Genomic DNA, 12,401 nt, shown 5'->3' with positions numbered 1-12,401 from the left:
TACCAGATCAGTTTTCTGTTGATCAGTGAGGATGCTTGTTTGTCTCTCTTCTCAGCTAATATCAAACTTTCTATGATGGTTTGTCTCTAATTTCCCTTTTTTTCAGTATTGTTTATCACTTGGAGCCAGAACTCTCTTATTTTCCCTTAGACAGATTTTCAGCATTTTTTTTTAACTTTCCTTGATTTTCCATGGTTCACAGGCTCTCCTTAAGTCTAGAGCTTCTCAGTTAGGGTGTCTTTGTCAACATTGAATAATTTGATTTTGATTCGGCCATTTTTACGGCCATGTCCTTTAAAAACTCCCAGTGATTTTAAGTGCATCAGATACAACAGGACTTGTCTCTTACAGACATTCACAATTGGTGTCTGCAATGCCTGAGGCCTGACCATAATCCATCTCTTTGTAAACTCTGTTTACAAATGTCAAAAAGAGGGAATTAAGATCACCAGAAGCAGCACAAACACATTTTTGGTATCAGCAAGTTCAGTCCTTTGACTTTGGTATTGGAGGCATCAGTCTCAATGGCCCTTTGAGCTGCATTGAACACTGGAGATCCATCAGCATCCAGAGAGATCTCTGCCTACCTCGGCTTGTACTACTTCCATTATATGCAAAATATCCTCATCCTGCGTATCCTCAGTAAAAATGAGGTTACTCACATGTAGAAGATGATTTCCAAGGACAGCAGGATGAATATTCTCACCACCTTGCTCTCCCCTCCTCCCTTTGGAGTTGTGTTCTATCAACTATTTCATTAGCCTAACCTGGTCCCATGCAATGACAGCAGGTGGGAAGATACATGTATGCACAGAGAGGTGCTTCCAAAATTTGAAGGAAAATATAGAATGCTAGGGAGGCAGAGCATCCCTGCACATGGGCTCCATTGGTTGACATCACCCATTAGCGAGAATATCCATCCTGTCCTCAGAGAATACCTGCTTCAAGGTGAGTAATTTCACTTTTACATATGAACACTGGGGGGCAAGTCTATAATCTAGGCAGCTGCATTTGCACATCCCCTGTGCACATTAATATCTAGACTATTAGCACTTACATGTGTATGTGTACACTTACCTGTGGAAGTGTCAGCAAGGTAACTGCTTAACTTACATAGCATGTATTTGCAGGGGAAGCATATATGGGGAAGAGGTTGGCTAGAACATGGACGGAGCTGTTAGTTGCATGTGTAATTTACAAATACTGTCAGTTGCATGGGTCCCTACTGCATTTAAGTGCCCACACATACACCAACTCTATAGCTGGTGTAACTGCAGATGTGTAAATGATAGACTCGCTGATACTGGGTCACTGTAGTATTCTATAACAGAACCTGGACACCCAGGTTTCATTATAGAATAAGCTCCTACTGCACATTCTCCAGGTGCCTAAATTAGGATGTCCAGTTGTAGAATTTCCCCCTTTATGACTTGTGATACTTTTGTGGTTTATATGACTTGTTGTCCTTGTGATAGCCTCACCTTCAGCTTCCAAGTATATACTGTATAGTTTACCTTAAATTCTGTTAAATAAAAAGAAACTTCAGGCTCCAATATTTCCCATTGTATTGAAAAAGGTACACTGTTTTGATCTGTGCTGCAATGTGATTCATCAAGTGCACAAGTCTGCTTGGATGTGATTGCAGAAAAGTTTTACTGTGGATATAATAAAGATAGATTTATCAGCTTAATATAGTAGAACTATATGGACTGAATAATTTTATAGATTCTGTTGCGGATACATAGGAGGCTGTACTGTAGCTATTAATTCCTATTTCCCGTGAAACTGCAGAAGGGTATCACTTTAAGAACTTGAACTCCTTCCCTTCTGCAGTGGAGATCAGCGCCTTCCTCAGTTTTTCCTTCTGCAAGTGAACTCAGAAGGTATGTTCTGCTCTGCTTCTTTTTGTTATTTTCGGTTATTTTTCCATTGGATTTCTTCGTGGCTTCGGTGCTTAGAGGTCCTCTTTTTGGGCTTATGCTGCCAGGAAAAGGATGCAGTCCTGTATGGGTGGACTGCTGCTCACAGGCCAATCTGTTTGAGTACTTGTGGAGCCAGCCTGTTTTATGTCCCTTCAGGAGCTCAAGATCTGCTGATTTCATCAGAGGCTTGAGCTCAGGCTGTGTGTCCCCTGAATAAGAACCCTCTGGATATCAGAAAGCTGGCTGCATAGTTTCTCTCTCTGTCGCTTCAAGAGGAATCTCGGGTTGGGAGTCCATGGTCATGATCAGTCTGACTGGCAGCCAGAAGAATTCCTTTGATGAGGTTTGACCATTTCTGAGGCAGAAATCCTTTCCCTGCAGGCAGGCTGATTCAGGAAAGCAGGCACCAGAAGTCCCAGTGAGTACTACTATTATTCCCTATGGGGAACATGGGGGGTGTCTTAAAATTTTTATCTTTAAGAGTTTCTGAGATTAGGATTAGGTTCCCCCTCCTCCAAACCCCTAAAATTGCTAATTTTTATTTTTTGTTCTGGCTTCAATGGCCTGTATTAGGCACATTTTTCTTTATGTGGCCATCTTGGATTTTTAGCAATCTATTTTAAACTTATTTTTCTTGCCTCAAAACTGCCTCATGGATGCTCCAGGAGCATTCCTTGCCTCTGGATTTGATGGAGGTGTATCTTCACATCCCTATCTTTCCTGCTCACAAGAGCTATCTGAGATTTCATGTTCTCCAGTGACAGTTCAAGTCTGTGGCACTCCATTTCGGTTTGGCCATGGCTTTCTGTACCTTTTCCAAAGTGATGGTGGTTGTAGCAGCTCACCTGCACAGGATGGGTGTCCAGGTACATCCTTACTTGGATGATTGGCTGATCAGAGCTCCCTCTCTGAAGGACGTCGAGCGCACAATTCAGCAAGTTGTGAGCCTCTTATAGGACTTGGGTTGGATAGTCAGCTTCCGCAAAAATCATCTTCAGCCGACCCAGTGCTTGGAATATCTGAGAATCTGCCTCGACACAGCACTAGGCTGTGTTTTTCTTCCCAATCCACGCAAACAAAAGCTCTGGAAGAAGATCCTAGAGATCTTGGTTCTTCTGAGCCCCAAGGCCTTGCATTATCTGCAGGTCCTGGGCCCAATCGCAACCTCCTTGGAAGTGGTACCCGGGGCAAGGGCTCATATGCACCAACTCCAGTACTCCCTTCTGTCCACATGGTCTCCACAATGTCATTCCCTGTAAGCGCAGCTCCTTTGGATGGTGGAGGCAAAGTGCAGCCTACATTGGTGGCTCCAAGGGGTAAACTTGATGAAGGGCATGCCACTCAGAATCAACATGTGGGTGATTCTCACAACTGATGCCAGTCTCAGCAGCTGGGGTGGGGGGGGAGCTCTGCTGTGGATACCCTCTCCAGGGCAGGTGGTTCCCATCAGAAAGCAAGTGGTCCATAAATTGTCTGGAACTGAGAGCCATTAGGTTGGTCTTCCTGTAGTTGCAGTATTCCCTGACAGGAAAAGCTACCAGGGTGTTTTTGGACAACACCACCATTGTGCCTTAAGTGAACAGACAGGGAGGAGACAGGCCCCAAAGACCATGGAATGTGGATCTGGTGCGTCTGTAGAGAGGCAGGTCCCTGAAGCTGCCTGTTCATCTGTGGCTCCTCAATCAGGCCCTGTTCTGATGGAGAAGCTGGAACAGGGAGACAGGGGTTTTGTTGATCCTTGCTCTGTATTATTATTTGTATTTATAAAATGACAATTGTACAGAATATTGTTTCTTTTTATACTTTAATAAAATACATTCAATATAAAATCATAACTGAGGCTTGTGCGGATGGTATCAGATGATTTGCGGGGACCGAGCTTGCATAGACAGGGCATAAACGGGGTTTTTAAATTTCAGTCCTAGTAGTTTGCCAGTTCACAAAATAATTATTTTATTTCCGCTGGTCCATAGGTGTAAAAAGGTTGAAGAATACTGCACTAGAGGATTAGGGAAAGAGGTGGCAAGCTGTAGGTAGACACAATGAAAAGTATATTGAGGACTGGAAAGTAAATATACAAGAGGTAGTAAACAAATTGAGAAGGAAGAGCAGAAAAGAAAAGGAAGGGAGACGAGAGAGAGATACTGGAGCATTGGGGGAGGGGGAAGAGACAGATATCAGATCTGAAGGGAGGAAAGGAGGAGAGAGATGCTAAAAACCACTAGGAGGAGAGAGTGAGAGATTGAAGGGAAGAAGACAGAGATGTCAGACCATGGGGGGAGTGGAGGGAAGAAGATAGGTGCCAGACCAATTGGTGGGGTGTGGGGGGTGGTGGAGGGAGAGACAGTTTCTGGTAGAGGCATAGAAATAAAGCAGATGCCATATGGAAGAGGTAGAGAGAAGGCACACAGTGGATGGAAGGAAGAGAATGGCAAGAAAATGAGGAAAACAGAAACAACAAAGGTAGAAATTTCTATTTGTTTTTTTATGCTAGAAATGTAATGTATATTGTGCATAAAACTTTCCCTACGAACCCACCCCAAATCCTTCCCCCTCCCCTTCCCACTGGTCCCTGGAAAAATTTGCTTCTATAAAAGCGGTCCTTGTGTCAAAATGATTGAGAACCACTGCCTTAGATTACGCCGGAGCCTATCACCTCTTAACTTGATCCAATGCCCTCTCATTCCAGAATTTCCTTTCAAATGAAAGAGAATTGACTCCTGCACATTTACATCACGTAGGTATTTAAATGTTTCTATCATATCTTCCCTCTGCCGCCTTTCCTCCAAAGTATACAGATTGAGATCTTTAAGTCTGTCCCCATACACCTTATAACGAAGACCACACACCATTTTAGTAACCTTCCTCTGGCCCGACTCCATCCTTTTTATATCTTTTTGAAGGTACGGCCTCTAGAATTGTACACAATATTCTAAATGAGGTCTCACTAAAGTCTTATACAGGGGCATCAATACTTCCTTTTTCCTACTGACCATACCTCTCCTTATGCACCCTAGCATGCTTCTTTCGCCGTCACCTTTTCAACCTGTTTGGCCACCTTAAGATCATCACATACAATAACACCCAAGTCCCGCTCTTCTTTCTTGCACATAAGTTCTTCACCCCTAAACTGTAACGTTCCTTTGGGTTTTTGCAGCCCAAATTCATGACCTTGCATTTCTTAGCATTAAATTTTAGCTGCCAAATTTCAGACCAAGCTTCACTAGGTCTTTCTTCATGTTATTCACACCATCCTAAGACCCCAGTGTAACTGTGACTTCCCTGGAATTCTGACAGTTCAGCAGTGATTCTACCCAGGATCTTTGTCTCTTGACCTTTTGGCTGAGAGAGGAGGTTTTCTCTGTTGGGAAAAACCTAGAAATACAAGGTACAGGTTCTGAAGGGGTGAAATCAGAGAAAACTAGACTCAGAAAATAGCTGAGGGCTGTATATTTGACAGAGAAGGGACTCTTGGAGACTCTTCAGAAGACAGTGGACCAGCCCACCAGGAGGAAAAGGGGACCTAGCGACAGAGCGACTCTTGGGAGCAGGCTCAGAGTGAGGCAGAAGGCCTCAGTGGGCACAATCACTGCCCAAGGCCCAGAATCAGAGCATCAGCAGAGGGAATTCCTTAGGAGTAAGCTCAGGGTGATGCAGAAGGCCTCTGGGGATACATTCGATAGCCAAGGTCCAGTAGCACTAGGGACACATTTGGTACCCAGTGTCCAGTGGCAGAAAGGCTCTTGGGAAAGCAGTCAGCACTCAGAGCAAGATGGAGACTCCTGGAAGCACAATCAGCACTTGGATTCCAACAGAGGCAGAGGCTCCTGGGAGTGTAACTGGTTCTCGGAGCCTGGCAGCAAAAACTGGTCAATCTAGACTGACTCAGCCCCTTTTGGGATGTCCAGTAGCCACCAATCCAGCAGGAGGGTGAGTTCTGGGATTATAGGATGGATAGGAGAAAAGATTCAATGAAGGAGCAAGGGGACATGGGCAACATGGTCACTCTAATAAAAAGAACTGATGAAGTTACAGGGGGATATGTTTAAAACTGCCACACTGGAAAAAACTGGTTCCAAGAACACAATTTAAAGGTTGCTTATTGAATACCTTTGCTGCACGACACCTTTGTTAGTGGCCCCATTCACTCCACTTTCACATCTGCAGCTGAGCCAGGAGTAAGGAAACAGCTTTAGAGCTGAAAGAGCTCACCTTGACAATATTGTTGCCACTCTTGAGTCAGGGGACAGCTCCATCTTTCTTATCCTCTGTGCATGCACTCCACTGCAGCCTGGATGTTCCTTACATTAAAATCTCTCAATGCTCCTTTCTCTCCCACTTAGGCCACTTTCCTTTCTAGACATTTTAGAATGCCATGCAGTTTTCATCGATCCAGACTCACCTGGTGCAGCATTCCATTCTGATCCTGGTGCAGCGGCATTCAAAGCAGTGAGAAGACCTCCAGCTGTCACCGACTGAGTGCTCACTTCTGTCGTACAGATCTAAACAACTGAGAGAAAAGTCTGGGCCCTCTGGAGAAGGAAAGAAGACGTTTACGCTTTCCATAGTATACAATAACATGACAAGTCCCATGAGGACACAGAGTACATTAACGATTATTCAAGTTGATAGATTAATGTTACTTAGCAATATCTAGTCACTGACAGAGCAGCAAGGAATGGACAGGTATCATAGCTTGTGATAACTTCTGTGACTGACAATAGCAGTGAAACATATTCTTTTTTTTTCTCTTTAAATCTTTATTAAATTTCACATTTTTTGACAATAATAATCATATGAATCAATATTATCCAACAATATCAGTAAATAAAATAAAATATAGTAACAAGGTAAATTAAATAAGTTTCAACTGTTTGTTAGTCCACAGTAATATAAGGGAGGAGGTATTCCATAAAGTTCGAAGACTATTCTATTCCCTCATAATTAAGGAAAAAAATGGTAGCCTGAATTGAACCTAGACTAAACTTCTTGAGCATTCATTCCTGAATATTGACAGGGGTACTTGCAGACCTCACCTCATTTGCTGAAATAAATCTCGTCAACTGTGTAGAATCAAAAAAGATATATCTGGCTCCCTTAAAATTAACCAGACATTTACAAGGAAACCTCAATACAAAAGTAGCTCCTAATTTGCAGTGAAACATATTCCAATGTCTCACAGCAAACAATGAACAGATATTTTGGTGCTTATTTTAGAAGCTACGTATATTCATGTTTTGGACATCTGAAAACCAGCACTTAGACATCCATATTGCATGGACATCCAAATACCAATTTTATAAAGCTAGAATATGGACTTTGTAAAGCTGCTGATATGTTCATATGGAAAGGAGACATAGTCTAGGTGTGTTTTGGGCTGGACTAGGGAGGGGCCAAAAGATGGATGTTCAACTCCCATTTCAAAAGAGGAAGGGATATCCATGTTCATAAAGCTGGGCATGTGCCAGTGAATTATCAGAGTTTTTGGGAGGTGTATCAGCCGGTGATGGTGTTGAGGTCAGGCTGTACTATGAGGTCAGGCCCCTTTGAAAGAGAATGCTGTTCGATATGTTAAATTTAGAGTGGCGATGATGTCTGTGAAACTGTGGAATCATCTTCCCGGCATCCTGAGGACCTGTTCAGATCATTTAAAGTTTAGAAAAATGCTAAAGACTGAATTATATGTTGAGGCCTTTTTCTAATTTTCTGCTGCTAGTTGGTCACGATATTCAGAATGTAACTAAGATGATTTAATGTAGCATTGCTTGCTAAAGTACTGTATTTTCAGTATTTGAGGTATACTGTTAATATGTGATTCAGCTGTAATTGAAAATGTCTTTTATGTACTTTGTCTGGTACCATTGTGAATATTTTATTATGAAATGCTTAGGGATAAGCGGTCTATAAATTTTAGAAATAAATAAATTAAATAAACTTCTTCCTTCAATGTTAGATAATTTTCTTCTGTTACCTGAATATATTGTTATTCTTCATTGTATTCTGTAATTTACTTGAATCTTTGCTATGTAATTCTCTCGGAAAAATCCAGATATCTTCTAATTTGTAACTCTCTACCGTATCATGTAACTTACTTGAAGCTCTGTTATGTAATTCTCTTGGAAAAGTCCAGATCTCTTCTAATTTGTAATCCGCTTAGAACCGCAAGGCACAGGCGGAATAGAAATCACTAATGTAATGTAATGTAATAAATAAGAACGTAAGAACATAAGATTTGCCGCTGCTGGGTCAGACCAGTGGTCCATTGTACTTGGCATGGCCAGGTTACAGAAAGGTGATCTGAATGAGCAATTCTCAATTGAATGGAATAAGGAAAGTCACAATAGGTATTTTCCTATTCCTGGGTGGCCCATAATAATAATAAACATTACATTAAGTTATAGTATGGTTTGAGCTGACAACCTCTGTTTCTCTGCTCTAGTTCATAGGGGGCTGCTATAGTGGCATAGTAAGGGGTACAGGAGGCATTCCACCCCGGGCACCGTCTTGGCGAGGGCACAGACACCCACCCTCCTCTCCGCCCCCACTGCGCACTGCTTCCCTTCCTCCCATACCTCTGTAACGTTCCTGGCACGAGCAGCAACCCCCCAACCTGCTGTCGCGCCAACTTCGGCTCTTCCTCTGATGTCACTTCCTTGACCCGCACCTAGGAAATTATGTCAGAGGAAGAGCTGACGCTGGCCAACAGCTATGTCATTATGTCAATCATAGGCACACCAGCATTATTGGATGGAGGGGAAGGAAGGGGAAGTGCAATAGTCAGCTTCTATAAGATATGCCTCTAATATGTGTGCTTGAGATACATGCTCTTGATTTTTTTCTTCCCATCATTATATTGCTATAATTTATGTGAATAGTGTGTTTTTTAAAACATTTTTATCATGAGCCATAGCCATAAACATACGCCCGAAATATGCTTTTCACACTGCTGGCAATTTTTGGCCATTAAAAGTCGGTGCTTCGTTTGGTGATAATAGAGAATAGCAACCATCGTTAAAGGCACGGTAAGTTTTGAGAATCCGGTCCTAGGTAGCTTAGTGAAACTTCCACCAATACACCTAGGGGTGCTTGTATAATATGTGCTGTCAGAGTCTGCAAATGGAAACCCTGCTTGAAATTGCACACAAGGAGTTAAAAATATACTCTACACATAGCTTGCTGATTTTGCCCAGGCTGGGAGAAGAGGTTTCAAAGGGGTCTTCTATACAGAAAGCTGCTTTGAAGAATTTCCCCAACATACCCGGAGTTCTGTGTCACTGACAGCAGTAAACAATGAACAGAGATCACGATGTTACTAAGAACTGCAAGGAATAAAACCTATCTGGTAGTATTTCTGTCAATGGTTAGAAAAATCTATTCAAGCTGCAAAATCTAGAGTGCGAAAATTGTAAGTGCAAAAAGTTAATAATATTTTAGTGGTTTTTTTTGCACTTTGCACAGGATACTTTTTCTAGCCTATGATTAAATTTGACCAGCACATTGGATCCTTTTAGGACTGTGGCTGATCTCTAAAGATTTTTTTCTTCATTATGCAGATAATCATGTGTATAGCTGAAATTTGATATGACAGTACCTGTCTATGTATTGTATAGTTATTTTACCTGGTAATAGCCTCTTTCTATTTATAATGTGAAAACAGGATGAGTCAGAGAGTCCCACTGTTGTACACAACATAACCATGCAGACCAAAACTTCCTGCAGGATTGAAAAGTAAAGAGTACATATAACTTAGGCTTTTATTAGACATCTTGTAGACATGATTGGTATACTGTATGTATTAAACTAAAGTGTGTTAAGTTTGGCACTTATAGGTGTAAATAGGTACTTGTAGAGAGAGAGTGTAGTGGGTCCCTTACTCCCTTTATTTTTTTTAAGAGCCGGAAAAGTAGGATAACTCAAGACACCCCAGGGGATTGTATTCTGAAGAAGTTGCCAAAATTTGGGCTGCATGCTAAGTGCAATTCTATATTAGCAATAATTAGCATATTTGCAATATTGGCATAATTGCTGATATAGAATACTAGCATAATAAATAGGCAACCACTTATGCCATAGCAATGGCTGGTGTAAATGACCACGACTAGTTGCAGTTGCACAAGTAACTGACAGTGTTCTAGAATCTTAGCATGAAAGTGCTAGGCACACCCCTGACCCATCCATGCCTCTCCCACGTGCATGAAACCCTTGCAGTTATGCACTATCCCTGTAATTCTACATATGGGGCCTGATTATCGAAATGCACGTCCTGATTGCAGACAGCAGTAGGTGTCCTACTGCCATCTAGTAGCCAATCAGGATGCACGTTTTTTAAAAAACAAGTGTCCGATGCAGGATGCCTACATTGTAGGCCTCTGTAGTACATCTATGGAGAAGCGTATCCATGCTTAAGCACACCCATGGCGTGGTGTGGTATCATCCGGAAGTGGCCTTGGGCGGGCTTAAGCATCGGTATGCTTCTGTGAAGACTTGAGACAGATGCCTTAAATGCTGGCCTGCATTTAACTATAAAGTAGGCTGAATGGCAAGCAATCAATTAAGAGTAAAAAAAAATCACTCTTGCCATATACAATCAAGAATGCAAAGAACTCCTCAATGATATTTGTACACTGGGGATATCTCAGAACGCTACTCTGATGATTTTCTGTCAGCATAGCAGCACTCCTCACTGAATTCACTCTGTATATCAAAGCTTCTTGCCACTATTATATATCAACTATTAACTGTATTAAAACCTGATTTAATTTAAACTTTTTTCCGTATCTTTACTCTAATTTCTGATCTCAAATGTTCATTGTATTTTCTATTCTTCACATGTTTGAATTCCCTTTACAACAATAAACAGAACATGGCACAAGGCTCACATAATGTTTGTGGTGCATGTCAACGGTGCCAATATGCTATGGTGGGTGACAGTTGGAATCATCCTAAAACTGATAGGAAGTATCTAGCTAAAAATATCACTGATTGCAATTCCTCCAAAGTGATTTATGTCATACAGTGCCCATGCCCCAAATTGTACGTGGGACGGACTACTCGTTCCATTAAAGTTAGTCTCACAGAACATAAATCCCGTGTGTATACACATAATGAAACGGCTCCATTAGTCCGTCATTGGAAGCTATTGAAACACACGATCAATGATTTAAGGTGGAGGGTCATTGATATGGTAAAAATCGGGTGGGAGGGAGGAAATTATGAGCGTACTTTAAACCTGAAAGAACTGCGATGGATGTACGAGTTGAACAGTATGCAACCTAGTGGTCTAAATGAAATGAGTGACTGGATGGTTTTAGCTGAATGAGTGCGTTTATTATTATTTTTTGTTTGATAGTCAGATGAGATCTAGAATTTAGGTGGATCTTGGTAGGGCTTCTAGATTTGGGTTCTATTAGGTATGATGCTCCGGGATATGCTTCCCCGGTTGGCTCGTAGATCTTTTGACGTCAAGGGGGAGGAGTATAAGAAGCTTGCAAAGAACGCTGCAGCCATATTTAATTGTCAAAATGGTCGCGGGATAAATAGAATGGTGAAACACAATAGGTTGATATGTTTGAACTATTTATGTAATGAAAATGGATAGTTCTGGATGTATATTAAGATGAAGTATGCTTGTTGTTTGATTCAGTTGCAGCACTAGCCCCGTCCTGAAGAAGGATTGAAACGCGTAGATGGGAAGCAGTGCTAATACACAGCTGAACAGATGGGAAGCAGTGCAAATATACAGCTGAACAAAAGCTAAGTTCATTTATGAATATTAATGACTGAGAAGCTATAAAAGGAATAGTTCTAAAAAATAACATGAAGTTTGAAAACATGTGAAGAATGGAAAATACAATGAACATTTGAGATCAGAAATTAGAGTAAAGATACGGAAAAAAAGTTTAAATTAAATCAGGTTTTAATACAGTTAATAGTAGATATATAATAAAGAGTGGCAAGAAGCTTTGATATACACAGGGTGAATGCAGTGAGGAGTGCTGCTACGCTGACAGAAAATCATCAGAGTAGCGTTCTGAGATATCCCCAGTGTACAAATATCATTGAGGAGTTCTTTGCATTCTTGATTGTATATGGCAAGAGTGACTTTTTTGGCCTGCATTTAAGGCATCTGTCCGGGAGTGTAGACACGATTCTGAATAGGACACCAATGCGCGAATGACATACAATCGTTAGCCATTTCTTAGGTGGCCGCTGATATTGGCGTCCTATACAGAATCAGGCCCATGGTGCTCAAAAATTACACCAAAGGGCAACCAATATTCACGCCTTTGAGATAAGCACACCTCCACCCCTTTATTATTAAATTTTACACAGACTGCTTGAATAGATATTTTGAAATTGACAAACACACATTATTAGTAATTCGCACTCTATTTTTTTTTTCTCTTCACATGGTTTGGATATATATATATATACATATGTTGTGGAAGAATATATGATGTAAAGGGTATACCTATGATG

Source organism: Geotrypetes seraphini, chromosome 6 (assembly GCF_902459505.1).
Source record: "Geotrypetes seraphini chromosome 6, aGeoSer1.1, whole genome shotgun sequence".
NCBI classification, from domain to species: Eukaryota; Metazoa; Chordata; class Amphibia; order Gymnophiona; family Dermophiidae; genus Geotrypetes; species Geotrypetes seraphini.
This window is presented reverse-complemented; position numbering follows the sequence as displayed.